The following is a 14,105-nucleotide window of genomic DNA, read 5'->3' on the forward strand; positions in this document are numbered from 1 at the left end:
ATCAAACGAACACACTATACGAGGAGAAACGGAAAGCAACCGGTATAGTTTTTCGTTTGGTCGGAAGGCGCAGCTCGCAACGTCGCGTCGCCGCTCTGACAATTATTTCAGGAAACTGCAATCGTTTCACGCTCGAAAGACCGCCTAAATCGATCGGAATAAGCACCGGGATTCGTAATCTATAAGATGGACGACGTTCGTTTGCCCGTAACGTGAAATATTCTCGAGTGTTGTTTGGCAATGCCGTCTCAGAGCGACGGCAGTTTCTGGCGAACGAAAGGACCGAATACTCTCCGCTATTTATTGTTTATTATACTGGAAGAGATAAAAGGGACGCTGTAAATTCGTCCCATTGTGCCGCGAGCGCCATTTGCAATTCGCGTTTTCGTAATATTTCGCGAATTCAATTTTTTGCACCTCCTGATCTTCCACCGTTCGGGTAGCTCGGGTACAATTACGATAAATTAATAATTTCTTAAATTTATTCCGTATTTTGCCATACTCTTGTCGATCTTGTCCCGCTTCGTTCTCATTCGTTTCCATAGAGATACAAAAATCTGCTACGGTACGGTCCAAGGCAGCGGTTCTCAATCGTTCCTCTGGCACAATACCAAAGTCAAAATTAACGTAAACGAAACGGACCGAGTTGTGAACAAAATCTACGCGCAAGATTAGGCTTGAACGTCGCGAAGTAACCACCGATATTTCGATTTTTATCGTTTTCAGCGTTGAAAATACTGCTTCGGGCACGAAACAGAGAAGAGAATTATTTACGAATTTTGGTACCTAATTTTAGGTGAAATTCGACAAGAATCGATGGACACAATGTTGAAAATTTTATCTAAGAAACGCAATCCCCGAAAACTTTGATCAACTCTTCTATTTTTTTAAATTATTAGCCCGGACGTCGTGTTCAATTATATTCACCAAAGACTCGATAAATATTCGAGCATACTTTCCTCGGCCGATTTTTTTATCATTTATTTGCAACGTAGTTAATTTGTTCGTAGCAAACGAGACCAACCGATAAATTATCATTCTCGACACCTGCTCTCCACGAAATATATTTTTGCAAAACTATTCGTTTCGTCTCTCCCTGATACCGATGTTTCTCTTCGACTTTGCGTTCTATAGTGTTGAGAGAACTATACTCATCGAAAAACGATCGTTAGACGTTGCGGTGTTACGTTCAACATTGACGTTTACGAATTTCAGGTCATTGCCGTTTAGTGATCGATGGTGCCATGATAATTTTAGTGTATACGTACTCGGTGGATTGCGTTGCAGACGGTACTATTTTTATTACTTACGACACATAGAGTTTGAGAATCACTGGTCTATGGTAGACTCCACTGGGTAAAATTTACCAAACATTTCGACATTAGCTGTGTCGTATGCTGTTGTAGGAATTTTTTTGCTTCTCTAATTAACTGGTCGCAGTCGAATAATTGACGAATGGTATTGGCTTATTTATTATTAGCAGCACGTAGAATACGAGCGTCCAAATTGGTTAAGGTTACATTATTTAGCAGCTTTCGATAGATAATTGTCGACAACTTCTAACGAATCAACAATGGTAGAAAAATTCAAAAAGTTTACGTAGTCGCGTGTCACGTGCAAACGATCGTTTAAATCCCGAATGAAGCAGCAGAATCGAAGTGCTGGAAAGTCACCGAATACGATCAACTTGAAAGCACAGATAAATATTCAGGTGTCGTTGCAATCGGATTACCGCAATCTGATTTCTTAATTAAGAGTACGAGAAATTCCGCGCGAAAGAATCACACCGTCTCGGTTTCATCTCAAACAACGGTTTCTCTTCTCTTTCGCGGTTCTTTGTAACGTTCTTTTTCTTTTTCTTTTCTTTTTTTTACCAAAACTTGAAATTATAAACAACGTCCGTCGTCCGTGATCGAAAGACTTTTATTAAATTTCTTTAATGAACGCGAGAATTAATAATATCGTAAGTCGAAGTATGAAAATTCCCAAACATTCGTTCGGCTATCGTCGTTTCCTTTATGTAAAATTCTCGTAACAACTGGTTTCTTTTCAATTGTGGAATGCAAAAAAGTTATTACATGTAGAACACGTGCAGTATTCAGAATTGCAAAGACTCGATAAATATGTGAAAAATGAAAACTCGAGGAACTCCGAGCAGATCGTTTCATTTTTAAATCGTCAATTTACGTATTTTATATCGTACCTTGTACACTTGACGAACTTCTACGCGTAAATAAGTATGATCGTACGTTAGAAAAGCGATCGTTTCGAAGATATTTAATTCTTTAAGTCGTAAATTTAAATCGTTATTACACGCGTCGCGAAACAACTCGTCGATACTACTACAAATGCATACACGGATTTTGACTTCCGATTAGTAGAACAGGGTTGGATGCGCAAACTGATTGGCACCGATTCCAGCCTATTTCCACCAGTACGGAGACATTTTTTTGCGTCTTATTTAAATATTACTGTACGTTGCGCAACGGACCGAAAGTTCGACGTGTTCCTGCGGACAAATTTAGTTCAACGCTCTTAAGAGTGACAAAAGATAGTGACAAGAGAGACAAAATTTGTTCACTTCGCGAGATACTGCTTCCTTACGAGAACAACTTTTGACCGTGAAACAATTTTCAAACATATATATATATATGTACTTATTACCTTCTCGTTTCATTCAATAATCTTTACAAAAACTCTACTCTAAGACATGCTGTACACCATTTATGTACAAAACCTTCATTCGTTTTATAAGATCTACTCTTTCATTTGTCACGTTGTACCTATAATTCCGAAACATTTGTATGTACGTATTGACCAGCACACTTAAACGTTTGCAAATACCTTACCGTTTCTTTTGGGTTTACTATATCTCAGAAATACTTCTTAAAATCTCATCGAAACCGATGGAATACTTCAAATGTGTTCCCCAAAACAATGTCACTTTGAAACAAGTAAAACTAGACAAGTCTCAATTTCTACAGACCAGAATTACCTAAGTATACACCGACACTGTCCGATAAGCTACGTATCGACAGAGGGTGCATTCAAATACCGTGTAAAATCATCTTTCTGCGATAAAAATTCGTCGTTGTCGATAATATAGGTGATCGTTCAAATCGTACCGATAAAAAAGTACGAAATAGCCCAGAATGTCGCCTACTGCAGGAAAAATACGAAAGAAATCGATGATCGATAATATCAATTCGATGCATGTAATGTGGTTCACCGGAATATTAGATTGGTATCTTTTTATGAAGAAAGCAACATTCGATTTCACTTAAACAATAAGAAACTAGCGTTCTCGTTGGATTTTCAAATAAACTACAATTTTAACTTCAGAGAAGTTCCTTTCGAGGAAGTTTTCGTACAAAGTTTCACCGTTGGTAAAAACAAACCTAGGAACTTGTACACACATTTTGCACAAACGCGTGTATACAGAACAATGAGAATTTACAAGTTCAAGAGAATTTACAAAAGATTGTTAACAAGTTTGGTCTCTCGATTAATTATGGTTCGCTTCTCTGAGTTTTCTTTTTCGATCCTCTGTTGTCCGATGTATCGAAGAACATATCCGACTATTCTTGCCTAATTCTAACCTTACTTTCATCGTATCGCGATTCTTCACGATGAAACTTTATTTTCGAAAGATAATTGTATCTTCTAATACCTCGATACCACGAAAACATAAATTGTAATAAAATTTATTCAAAGCTTATTCGAAGATTATTTGTTAAAACATGTACATTTATTCTCATTATCGTGGATTTTGAATGTACCTAGTACTCGTTAAAAATGACAGTCACGAATTGTTGAAGTACCACGTTGTAATACCGGATATCGTTATTAAATATTGACACTGTTTAGACACCTTCAAAATGGCTTAATGTTAATCTCTGTTTATAATAATAGAACATTTCCCTCTATTATTTTCCTTACATTACCGCTGACAACCGATCGTTACCGATGAATATATTGTTATTTGTAAAGTACAAATACAAATACCTTAAAAGTTTCCCACCGAAAATTGTAATCTTTATTTTTCTCGCACACAAAATCGTTCGAATAACAAGAAGCGGTACAAAAAGACAACATACCGTGACCCTGTGCTGTTACGTAATACGACGCTTGTTCTGTTTATCGGCAAAAGATGCGGTATTCGAATTGTTCTTCTTACCCTTCGAAACATTAACACCACACCGTAAAAAGCACTCGGTAATGCGAAATTAACACGGCAAACAAACGATATACATATGTATGAAGAGGCGTATACGTAATAATAATTTTGTAAATACATAAACACCGTTTCCATAATTCCGATTGAACCTGTTAATCCAAGTTCCACTGTAGTAATTACTGCAGGTACAGTAGGTATTTTTTATACATAGAATAGTGTATATTTTGTACGACAGAAACTCGAACGAGAAACCAAAAAACCGTGAATTATTTCGAACTTCTCAACGAATTTGTGACACTTTTTCACGTTTAACGCGAGGCGATCTTTTACATTTTTTTCTCGCACGTTTTTCACAAAACATCGTCGACGATGTTCTATACCCACGGAATAACTAACGTATCTTTACGAGCATCGATAATTCGAACACTGCATGTACCTATTGACGTCCGTGAGAAGACTTGGCCCTCTTTACCGATCGAAGGTTATTGATTTAGCGACACTCGCGATTATTACGTGATTCCGTAAAGATGTGTCGATCGTAATCGTGTATCGATAAATAATATAATTATATAAGTGGTAGCGAAATGTCTCGAAACGAGTCTCCTGATACGAAGTTCGGGATGTTCACGCGTATAATACACGCAGACACTATTTGCCTGCAACGATCCTATTTACGGCAATTCGAAGCAATAACCTCCAAAAGAGTACTGGCGCTACATGTATATTTAGTTTCCAAAATTAGAAGAAAGAAAGCTCATTGCCGCGAATACACGAAATACATTTGTAATCGTAACAAGTATCGCGTATATTTTGTCCTCATTTTGTTCAGATCGGATTTATTCGATGTATCACTGCGAACAAGTTTCACGAAGTACAATTACTTACCACATAGTTTTTACGACAGGAACGAGAAACTTCTAAAACATACTTGGAACTACAATCCCTTCGAATTTCTTTTCTCACTTTAAGGCATTTTCCTGTACTTCGTAATTCTACAGTACGTAAAATTATACACAATGTACACTTATTAATGACAAATTTAGTAATATATATTGTACACCACCTTTTACCTAATTATGTTTATACTACGCGTATGTGCGATGTATGCATTTTCGTTATTTTCAACTTTTTCGTTGACGTTCTAAAGAACATTTTTAACAAATGACTTATTAGGAGTAAAAATATTTCCGGTATATTTAAGAGTATCTTAAATATTGTAACACGGAAGTAACCACTAAGATCGTAAATAAATATTCACAATTATATTTCCAAACCGTAAAAGATAGATGTCGAGGATCAATATCGGTTTGAATTTTTGTTTGCTTTGAACATAAATCATCGTCGCGAGATTAATTCTTTCAATGAGCCATCTGTACGTTGAAGTGATTTGCAAGGTTAATGCGAGTGGATTATAATTGTGTCGCAAAAATTTCGTCAGCGTTTGACAACGATTCGAAGTACATTCGCATTATCCATTTGATAACCGTTCGTGGAAACATTCTTCAAAGGGACCATCGGGTGGAACAGCGACGGCCAGTGTGAAAACCTACGTGCAAATCACGAAAAATGCTTCGATGGACGATTGCCTGACGAATCGTGCGAATCCGCCTTTGCTCCATTTTCTAACAAAATCTACTTACAATAACCTAAACGAGTTAAACAACTTTCTATTTGACGTTGATTGAATAAAAATTAGAATAATAGAACGATATTGGACTTCACGTTCCAAGGAATAGAAATTTGACCAAGAAGTCAAGTTCTAATGAACATCGCGAATAAATCGCTAAACGTTGTTTTCATACATTGTCTATCGTTCGAATAAAATTTTGTACATCTACGACTATCGCCAAGTTACTTCGATTTTATTATATGTATTTAATTTTGCGATATTGTATTTATTCATTAAATTTCTGCATTTAAAAACAAAACATTGTCCCTGTTATTGTTCCCATGCTGCACAGATTCAGTTGATATAATTTGTCAACGAAGAAACCATCGTACTTGGTTAACCGAAGTTTTCTAACCTCACCTCGTTGGAAAAACTATTTTTCCCGTAAAAAAGACGATACAAGTATCTACTTTTTACAATAAATAGGATCTAAAATCTTAAAATACCGATACAAATAGTTTTTCAATTCTGGTATCGGCAACAGTATCTCGATTTAATTACGAAAATTAAATTTTCGCAACGAAAGTTGTTTGTATAAACGACGAATTTTAAACCAACCTATAGAAACGCACATTTCGTAGAGTACGTGCGATAACAGAGTAAATCGAGTTTCTCAAAATTCTTCGAATGATAAACGACCTACCGTGAAAACGCGGAAAAGCAACATATCACGTGACCCGTGGCTTACTCGAAACAATCCAAGAATATCGAATAATTTAAAAACCGTAATGATAACGTAGTTTTTATCGAGAACGTCGAGTTGTTTCGGAAGACGCATTTCTGAACGTTATCGATGCAAATAGTCGTAAATTTTTAAGCGTAAAATGAAAAATATTTACCTGCGATTAAGCAGAACTCCACTGTGACGGCTATGCAGACGTGACGTGGCGACAGGTCTCGGTCATCCTGGAGAGAAATCTCCAAGAAAGAAAAATATCCGTTCACAAAATCATCCTCCTTCGACAAAAGAAACGTCGCGACAATGAAGCCGTCGGATGTCGTTGCATCCGTTACGATATTTCTCCCGTTTCCGACGCACTACCGTAAACACTGGTTCGTTCACTATTCACTGTATAAGGTCGAGTTCCACTTGAAAACGCGAAAGAAAACGAAAAAGCCCAAAATCAGTAGAGTTCGCGGAACTTTTGCACGACACACTCTTCGAAACAAAGGATTTCTCGTTCGCGGTTCCGTACGAAACACCGCTGTATCGTTTCAATCGCGTAATGGAGAAGACCCTCGTTTTCTCGAACCGATCGCGTTTCGATCGATTGTCGATAATAAAAATCTCGATTCGCTCAGCAAAACGTACCAAGAAACGTAAACATTAGCGAAGCGAGGGCACCGTCCGTCGTGACGACCTTCTCTTGGTGTAAAGTGTTAAAATCACGAATCGTGGGAAGCTACATTTTCAACCGATATCGCGAAATATTCAGCGAACAAGAATTTCTATAGTTCTTCGAAATATCTCTCTCCGAAACACGGCAAGTGGGCGCTCATTTCGAAGCTAGAGTACACGCGAACTTCGTTGAAACGAGACCAAACGCGAGGTCGATCTTCGATTGGATACGTAAAATCGATCAACGGATCGAAATCGATAGAAAATCGCGACACAAGGTTTCGACGATTGCGAACGGAGGTCGTCAATCGTCGGACGCTTCGGATATATTCCCTTTAATGCGGGCGCCGGCCGGCTTAAAGCTGCGACCCAACGAGTCGAACGTTTCTCCTTGTATCCGTTTGGTAGCTCGACAATTTTCCAAACACTGACGACCGTCCGCGGACGATTCGATCGCGTTTCAGTACGCGATACAGTACGATGACTCCTCGAAACGTTTAATCCACTCGTATTGCTCGATGGACTTTCGCCGGCGCGTTAATAATTCGTTCGATCATTCGCCGGGAAAAGTAATCAGTGAACAACTTTTTCGTAGACGTGGAACGACGGACACGGCTCGTTTCGGAATACGGCGTGTATGTTAAGATTCAATCGATGGGTAAGTAATCTCCTTCGCTTCCGGTAAAAAGGGATCCACCCGTAACGCGGCACATCGTAACATGCTCACCATCGAACGATTGAATTGCGACTGCGGCTGGCGAGGTTCGATGCCGTCATCCCCACTACCGCGATTACAACCAACCGTGGGAACGCCCAGAGAGGTAGTGGACATTCCTGTAGCCACACCCGCGGCCACGCCTTCAACCCCGTCCACACCTCCTTTAGCCGCACCTCTTTTTTTCGGGACTTGCGAGAATTCTTCCGAAATGCATCGATACCGTTTAAATATTTTCCGCGCTTTTTCACAGTAATACCTATTAGAGGAAAACTACGCTCGAACTTAAGAATCGCGATTCATGGTTCGATAGAACTACGAAACTTGGAGAAGAAAGTCAGTATTCGGTTTCGCGAAACGTGCAATCGTTCGCGCTTATCGACGTTAAATGTATCGGATAAACAAAGATAAATTCCTTTCGCGATAAAGTATTCACACTTACCCTTTGTATTGGAATGTCGTTCCAACCGATATGTCTTCCAGATTTTTATCGCGCGGGAACTTGGAAATGTAAACGCATCTTGTATTTATAATATTTTGACAAACTTGTGGTGTTTTTAATATACGAACAATTGCTTATCATCTTTGAATACTTTCGCGTTGAATGTTGAAGCGGTATTTACCGAAGGTTTATACACTTGCTTTCGCAACAAAAAGAAACATTGTCCGAACAATAATATCGATTCGTTTATCGGGTAATAATTCAATAAAACCGATAAAACAGCGGACGTGGTATGCCCGTGATAAATTAATCTGCAAGATATCACGTTTCTCGATCGTGAAACGCGTAAATAAAACAACTTTTGTGGAAAACTGACCGTAAGATGAAAAATGTATACCGAAAGTGACCGTAATGTATTGGAAACGCGTTTTGATTCTATTTGTTGTTTTCAAAACGTTTCAAAAGTTCCTATATAATATGATCAAAAATAATACCAGCTCGAGCACACAATATTTTTCGTATCTCTCCTATTATATTTGGTCGAGTCGCTTAAATTATTCGAGAAAATACAAACTTTATACGTTGATAGAAAAACAAAATAGACACTGGACACGAAAAGTCGAGTAAACTGAACAATTAATAGTAGATACTATCGTTTGAATAAAATCGCGATTGTTAAAAGTTATTACAAATAGCCACAGGGAGCTATATTTCGGTGAATTGTTATTGAATAAAAGATATTCTGACATGAACGATAACGTAAACGCGTTATGGAGCAACATTCTTGGATATCCTGAAACCGTGCGAATCGCCAGAAATGGAAGTAACTCCATTTTTAAATCGAAGATAAAAATTTTGGAATTTTTACGAGTCTCTCGTCGAACTCATTTCATTTGATTGTTTACATAAAGCGTGTATCGTCTTGATACCTTGATAATATTTGATCGATGGAAATATCTATCAGATAAGACGTCTACTGACTTATACGTGTAAGCACTGGTCCAAGGTGGTCGCTTTAAGTACTTTCCCTAAGGACAAATAAGTACATAGTTTGTGCAGTAAAAGATGACAATGCAATTACGAAAGCGATTAATACTCGAACATACAAGTATTTTTCTTCTCTCGCTATTCCGCATCCGTTCCTTACGTACTATTCGAATGACCCAGAAAACATTTTACAATACTATAATAATACCGATAATATTGACATACTATATATTTACCTACATATACTACAGCAACATCGTAATCCTGTATTTGACAATATTAAATCACAACTATATATGTATACATGTTATGGTTTACAAACTCTCTCTCTCTCTCTCTCTCTCTCTCTCTCTCTCTCTCTCTCTCTCTCTCTCTCTCTCTCTCTCTCTCTCTCTCACACGCGTGTGCGTGTGCGTGTGCGTGTGCGTGCAATAATACGTAAAACAAACGATTCTTTGAACTATTACAATATATTGTAAAATAATTGATATTTCAAGAGATTCAACGCGTTTATAATTAAAAGGTGACATGAGAATGGATATTTATTTCGATCGATTTTACATTTCATTTACATTTTTATCAGCAGCGAGGTACCTTCGTTTCGAGTAGCCTTGGCATTTTTAGACGATCGTGAATATTTTTAACAGTTTCTCTTACTTGCAGCCATCTCTCAAGGTTTCTTCTTAACTCCTGTATTGGGTAACTTAAAACGACGGATATCACAAACGTTAATAGAAAATTTGAAATAAGAAATATGTAAACAACATTTAGCCGATCTAAGTAGATACATTCGCCAAGTCCTTTTTTCAGGAGTTTTATTAAACCGGTTAAAATTGCACTTATCATTCCGAAGTTATCCTGTATTTATAGCCAACTCGACAATCTTAAATCGCTCGTAAACCGTTCGTATTACAAGTAAATTTTTTAAACGAAACTTACGCAAAATCGAGGGAAACATTGCAAGTAAACAATCGCTAATAATGATTTTTTTGCAGCATCGCTACATCCATACGCGCACGTGCAATTACATTTTACTAACCACTTTACCGGAAAAGGGAGTCGAAATTCGTGGCAATAAAATCCACGTTCCTTTACAAAAACGTTCTTTCACCTTCTTACAAGTATCGAAGGTAATCTTTCGATGTACTGCGATAAGAAGATACTCAAGTTTATCACTTTCTCGAAAACTCGACTGTACGCTCAACTAATACTTCGAAAGTTTCCAATTTTATAAATATCAATTTTATGGAAAATATTCTCCGAATTTATTTAATTCTAATTCACCGCTCTTACCTGCTGACTTAAAAACGTTTATAGTTAACGTCACACGTATCGGAGAGAATGTTGCGAATAAAGTTTAGTTCTCTGTGACAGTAGAAGATGATATTGCGATTACTGCGTTGCGCGTGTACCTATTTCATTTCGAATCGTTGTGCGTCTTCTAAACGAATAAATCTTGGAATTCGCGTCGTTATTTCTTCGCTGAATCCGAGGGAAGCAAAAAATGGCCGTTATGAAATTTCCTTCCATTAGCTTATCGCTCTTGGAAACATCAACCGTAAAAATGACGCCTTCTTAACTTTTCGAAGTATTTAGTAGTTCGCGCCAATACGACTAAAAGAAAAACGAAAAGAAATATATCCAACGAAGAGCTAAAATCGTACAGCGACATGGAGCAACGGTCATCCGACTTTTCACGGTTTATTCGATCGGAGACAAGGCGACGAATCAATCGAATTGTTGTGTTTAAACTGTTTCTATAAATAAGCTAGATCATTTTCCCTTTTACTATCTCTCTCTCGTTCTCTATTATAGATTCTAAGATGAAAAACTAATCTGTTTTCAAAAATAGTAGAATCGAACCGTTTACATACGATATAATTTTGTACATCATATTCACGTAAGTTTCTTTTATACGGAATAATAATTTTCTATCGAGAACCGGTAATTGTAGCTCTAGAAGCGGTACCTCCGAATCGACGAGATTTTACCGACAGATTCAACACTAGATTTACCAATCGGTCCGAACGACTGGTTTCAATTGTTTTTACAAAGAAATTTATTTTAAATACCATAGCATGTTTTCAAAAGACATTATGACTTTTTTTATCCTATACGTATAATCAATTTCATAAGTACCCCTTTTCCTTCGACCATCGATTTTCTTGAGACACGTTTAAGAAACATCTCAATCCTTTGCACTCGAGGCGCTTTGCTACCAGAAACCGACGCCTCGAGAAAATTCTTTAAGTCGTAAAATTAATCTGGAATGAAACATTTTTATATACTTCGCATGCATGCGTTTACACTCTACAAGAACGTAATATTTAAATTCCAATTTGAATTCCAAACCACGAAGTTTTCACGGATCGAAAATAGTACACTGAATTAGGTGGCGACCGAGGATCTCCTATCGAGTCCAAAGGGTTAATACACTAGAGTCTATTCTAGCGTTAATTACGCAAAAAACGACAAAATATATTCGTATAGAATAGTTTTTGTTTTTATTTTTATTTTTTTAACACCAACAAAAGCAATGTAGAACCTCGAGAGGGGAAGTACCCGATTCTAAAATCGTTTGTCATAGTCGTTCTCGACCGGGATATGGTCAAGTGGCTGAAAATGCGTGCGCGTCGTCGGTCGGCATGGCATTTCCTTGTGCGTCCCTGTGGCGCCACGACTGCTTGAACTTCCATCCTGCCCCGCGATAAACCTGAACCCCCTCCCGCGTCGGTACACCAGAGAAGCGAGTGGTGCCGTTTTATGCGGTTTTTGCTGACAGTGATGCGGTACCACCCGGTACAAGTTGGTCCTAGACGCCGCTCCGCCTACCGACACCATCGCAGTCAATGTACCCGGTGTGCGCATGCGCGACTAACAAGAGGCTATATAACGCGTGTTCGAATTACCCTCCGCCATCTTTCCACCAGCCGGAATCAGTGGTACGACTCAACGTGACTCTCTCTCTCTCTCTCTTTCTCTCTTCTCTCTCTTTCTCTCTTCTCTCTCTCTCTCTCTCTCTCTCTCTCTCTTCTCTTCTCTCTCTCTCTCTCTCTCTGTTTCTTGCGCGCTGTCTCGCTCGCGCCTGGCCTTCGTCTTTCTCCCTCTCGTGCGTTTCTCCTGGAGCAGCTATCGCCGCGTCTACCGTTGTCGCAGTGCACCGTGGGAAATGCGCTGCTACCAGAGAAGCTACCAAAATGGCGGTCCGCCAAGCACCTGCCGCCTATCGAAATCTGAGACGGACTTTTATGCTCAGACAGAGTCCACTGCTTTATTCGGGTTGCAACATAGACGCGCTTGCCGACGACGTATCGTGTCGATGACAATGCGCGGGAAATCGATGCACGGATACCGCACTGATCGATTAATCTTAAAGCGTTCTTCCGATCGACTGTACGCACTCGAGATTTTTCGGAAAAAAAAGTCTCCAGAACGTACGGAACCCGCGTTTTTAACTTCGCGATAGAATGTCGATGAAAATGCAGTTGCATACTTTACAATAACTTTAATTGTATAGAAAGGATACATTACGAGGACCTGAGGAACGCAGTAGGGTTAAGTAGGACGCTACAGCGTCGTTTCAAACGGATCGAACAGTTTCGACAAGGGAATAAGATATTGGTTCTACTTCTTTGTTTATTGGAACATGTAAACTATATTATTACGAACCTATTTAAAAAGTATTAGAAAAGAAACCGATCAATATTATTGTAAACGCGCCAGAATCATTGTCGATCAGATTGTGCGTGGAAGTCGAAATGTGTACATTTGCGATAGTACGAACAAGTTTTTTCGAAGCCATTTCACAATAATAAAAACGAAAATAAATACTGGAACGAACATAGGTAGATGTTGAAATTGAAATCTTCTCGTTGATATGCAGGTATACTTCTTACTCCGTATATCGGCTTTGTAACTTTTGAACTCTTACGAATCGCTTATTATGTAGATTTAGTTCGTTAATAGCCATGGACGCAAGTTTCTTTGCTTCTATACTGATGTGTTAATATATCGAACGCGATGAAGAGTTTCTTGTTGCAATATAATTGGTGTACTTGATAATATGTAAAACGTAACACCTATGCTATTAATGAAAAACACATTATTTACCGATTCTGTTAGATTATAAGGTAACGTATTTTAAAAATATTTTGTATGACGAAAAATAGAAACTTCGTGTAAATAACGAAGACAAATAGACATTTTTATTATTAATTAACACATTTTTATTAGCTTATTATGCAATTAAATTTATTTTGTCGTACTTAACAGTGTTCGACGAGTCGAAAATAAAATATTTTACTCGACACTATGACAAAATGTAATTATTTGTACTCTTGTGCGTTTCTATGTGTATATATAAAATAAAATGGGAGAAGAAAAGTACATTGCCGAAACTCGGGATTGAACCGGAGACCATTAAATCTTCAGTCTAACGCTCTCTCAACTGAGCTATTTCGGCACGTGAGTTGCTTTTACACATTCATAATTCATGTATTTAAAATACTTGTATTAAAATACAAATTATTAAATTTACACTTTAAAACCTGATATATAATTATTTGAACATAATTATGCATCCAAGGTAGAAATATATTTCTGTGATAATAAATGTGTGTCGACATTACTGTGAGTATTTTGCTTTATTTTACTACGTCACTTAATACAAAATTGTTAGTATAACAGACCTTTTACATATATGAACATATATACACAGACAGATGAAATTGTTTCTAATTGGTTTTATTGTTCTCGTTGCGACTATTTGCGTAATGA

At 37.8% G+C, this 14,105-nt stretch overlaps 1 protein-coding gene and 1 non-coding gene across 7 annotated transcripts in view; both read right to left on the reverse strand.

The window, feature by feature from the left end:
* The window catches only part of Wge (BAH domain and coiled-coil containing protein winged eye), a 445,841-nt gene extending 437,937 nt beyond the window's left edge, over positions 1–7,904 (reverse strand). For all 6 annotated transcript variants that reach the window (XM_076314128.1, XM_076314127.1, XM_076314126.1 and 3 more), the window contains exon 1: positions 6,686–7,904. The gene's annotated coding sequence lies outside the window, so the exon portion shown is untranslated. The remainder of the gene's footprint in view (positions 1–6,685) is intronic.
* A 5,814-nt stretch (positions 7,905–13,718) lies between these two features.
* Positions 13,719–13,791, reverse strand: Trnaf-gaa (transfer RNA phenylalanine (anticodon GAA)). The gene has a single exon. It is a non-coding gene; the product is annotated as a tRNA-Phe (tRNA).
* Between the last annotated feature and the right edge of the window lie 314 nt (positions 13,792–14,105).

This window comes from Ptiloglossa arizonensis, chromosome 6 (genome assembly GCF_051014685.1).
Source record: "Ptiloglossa arizonensis isolate GNS036 chromosome 6, iyPtiAriz1_principal, whole genome shotgun sequence".
Lineage (NCBI taxonomy): Eukaryota > Metazoa > Arthropoda > Insecta > Hymenoptera > Colletidae > Ptiloglossa > Ptiloglossa arizonensis.